The sequence below is a fragment of the Panthera uncia genome, chromosome C2 (assembly GCF_023721935.1).
Source record: "Panthera uncia isolate 11264 chromosome C2, Puncia_PCG_1.0, whole genome shotgun sequence".
Classification (NCBI taxonomy): domain Eukaryota; kingdom Metazoa; phylum Chordata; class Mammalia; order Carnivora; family Felidae; genus Panthera; species Panthera uncia.
The window spans coordinates 28501337-28504585 of NC_064810.1; the positions used below are offsets into that span (position 1 = coordinate 28501337).

A 3249-nucleotide genomic window follows, 5' to 3' on the forward strand; every position below is an offset into this window, starting at 1 on the left:
TGTCTTCCAAAATGGCTATACCATTTTGTACTGCCACTAGCAATGAATGAGAGTTCTGTTGTTACATATTCTCACCAGCATTTGGTGTTGTCGGTGTTGTGGATTTTGGCCATTTTAATAGATATGTAGTGGAATCTCACTGTTGTTTTAATTTTTACTTCCCTGATGCCACTTGATGTTGAGCATATTTTTCACATGCTTATTTGCTATCCATATATCTTCTTTGTTAGGTGTGTATTAAGGTCTTTTTTTACATCTTTCAGTCAGGTTGTTCATTTTCTTATTGTTGGGATTTAAGACTTTTTTGTATATTTTGGATAAGTCCTTTATCAGATGTGTCTTTTATAAATATTTTCCCCCAGTCTGTAGCTTGGTCTTCTCACTCTCTTGGCATTGTCTTTCAGAGGGCAGAAGTTTTTAATTATAATGAAGTCTAGCTTATCAATTATTATATTCATGGATCCTGCCTTTAATGTTGTATCTAAAAAGTCATGGTCATGCCAAAATTTGTCTAAGTTTTTTTCCTATGTTATTTTCTAGGAGTCTAATAGCTTTTCATTTTACATTTAAATATATGATCCATTTTGAGTTGATTTTTCTGAAGGGTAAGATCATTGTCTAGATACATTTTTTTTTTTTTTGCCTGTGGATGTTCAATTGTTCCATTATTCAACCATTGTTGAAAAGACAATCTTTGCTTCACTGTATTACCTTTGTTACTTTATCCAAAATCAGCTGGCTGTATTTATGTGAGTCTATTTCTGCATTATCTATTCTGTTCCAGTGATCTATTTGTCAATTCTTCTGCCAATACCACCCTGTCTTGATTACTGTTGCTTTATAGTAAGTCTCAAAGTCAGGTAGCTTTGCTCCTCCAGCTTTGCTAATCTCCTACAATATTGTCATGGCTATTTCTTGAAATACTTTTTAGAGGGTGTATCCCTGAAGTCTTGCCTTTGAAGCTTTAAAATATTTTGAAAACACTCAAGTGTTTTTCATGCATCTCCTTGAAAAGAGTGTGGTTACTGTGTACTTAAACATCTCAATCAATCTCTTCAATAAGCCTTCCTCAACTATGACAGGTATTTGGAGTATAAAAATGGAAAAGCTTGAATTCTTAGACTCAAAGAATTTATATTGTAATGAGAAAGCTACTTGTTTGTATAAACATATGTTGTGATATACCACGTGATAACTGATGGAGGGAGCATAAGGCAAGCTGAGGGCCAAACACAAGCTAACAATATCCCGCTCCCCCAAGTGGGAGATGGCTGATATTCTTCAGGCACTCCTGGATGAACAAAGGAAAGGACAGAAAACAAAGGATTAAACTGATAGAGTCTCCATCAGTTTACAGACATTTTAGTACATTACAAGAAAGAGGCAATCTTATCAAGAAAGAGGCAATCTTATCAATAGCCTAATCTCCAGGAACTCCTTACTGTTTTAATGATAATGCTTTTCTACAGGGAAACAACCTTAGTTTGACACTAGCTAGGCATCCAGTCATCTTTGAGTCTTCTTTAGCATATAGATCCCATTAAGAACCTTCCTCTTGATTTTGTCTCCCTAACTCCATAGCATATAACCAGTCATTCTTCACAACCCCAGTGCAGCTCTTTCTGCCCACTCGTCCTGTCCCAGTGCTGTAATAAAATTACCTTTTTGCACCACAGACGTCTTCAAGAATTCTTTCTTTGCTGTCACCTCCAAACCCCCGTCACTCCAAAATCCCATCAGTAGCTGCAGAAATAATGATTACTCCAAGAGGCGGCGTAGAGAAAGGCTGAGTATCAGTCTCAGCAGAGGAGGTTAGGGAAGGCTTGGTGGATAACAGAGATGATTAAATTGGTTCTTGATGAAGGAGCTGAGGTGATGGTGGCTGAGGAGGCAGTGGTGGTGGTGGTGGCTCTGGAAGCCCTGCTCTGGGTCCTGGCTTCAGTCCCAGTCTCACCATGGTGATGATCCCTGAGTGGCTGGTGCTCCTGGCCACCCTTCAGGCCACAGCCTTGGGCTACTTCATCGGCACTGATGTGCATGCAGAGGAGTGCGGGTCGCCTCAGGCACCAACATGGGCCTCATCTTCCAGGTGGCCAAGGGTGGCTTCCTGGACATAGATGTGGAAATTACACGGCCTGACAATAAAAGAGTTTATAAAGGAGACAGATTGATCAGTGGGAAATACATATTGGCTGCTCATATGGATGGAACATATTAAGTTTTGTTTTAGAGACAGGATGTCTACCATGACTCCAAAGAATGATGTTCACCACTGATATTGGGGAAGTCCCCAAAGGACAAGGCATGGAAAGAGAAGCTCATGAGAACAAGCTAGAAGAAATGATTGATGAGTTGGCAGTGGCAATGACAAGTGTAAAGCATGAGCAGGAATGCATACAAGTTCGGAAGAGAATACACAGAGTGATTAGTGGCAACACAAACAGCAGAGTGGCCCTTTTGTCCTTCTTTGAAGCTCTTGTTCTAGTTGCCATGACACTGGGACAGATCTACTACATGAAGAAAGTTTTGTGAAGTGTGGAAGATTGTTCAGAAAGCCTTTTTTTGATGATCTCAAAATCATAATTCACTGTTTACCAAATATTTAGGTCATAATAATGTCATTAGTTTCTATAATTTTACTTTTGGAACTGTATATTCACAGCTTATGTTTCTTTGTGATTAATAGATATTGGGGGTGGAGCGCCTGTGTGGCTCAGTTGGTTAAGCGTCTAACTCTTGATTTTGGCTCAGGTCATGATACCACATTTTGTGAGACTGAGCCCCATATGGGGCTCTGTGCTGACAGTGTGGAGCCTGCTTGGGATTCTTTCTCTTCTTTTCTTTGGCTCTTCCCTGCTCTCTCAAAATAAATAAGCTAAAAAAAAAAAGGTATCGAGTGAAAACGCCTTTTTAGGAAAGTTATAGTGAAGATCTGACAATTGATTGGCATAATTTCTTACTTGAATTCTGCCTGCATTATACAGGTCTGTCAGAACTCAAACCCTGTAAGTGAAAGATAGGCATATAGTCCCGATTATATCTTCCTTTTGTTTTCATGATAAAATGGGGTTTGTTTGGAATAGTACGTTACTGACAGTACTTTAAAAGGACTGCATTCTTTGGATCCCTTACCCTGCAGTTAAAGTATTAAAGATTCATTCTGTTCAGTCCTTATGAGAAGCAACAGTCTGAATCTTGACATTTTGTACCCATCCTGTTGGCAGAGCTCTGACTGGAGTATGTTACCAG

At 39.3% G+C, this 3249-nt stretch overlaps 1 pseudogene; it reads left to right on the forward strand.

The window, feature by feature from the left end:
* The first annotated feature begins 1955 nt into the window (after positions 1 to 1955).
* On the forward strand, positions 1956 to 2532 carry LOC125921530 (transmembrane emp24 domain-containing protein 2-like; annotated as a pseudogene).
* Positions 2533 to 3249: the final 717 nt, after the last annotated feature.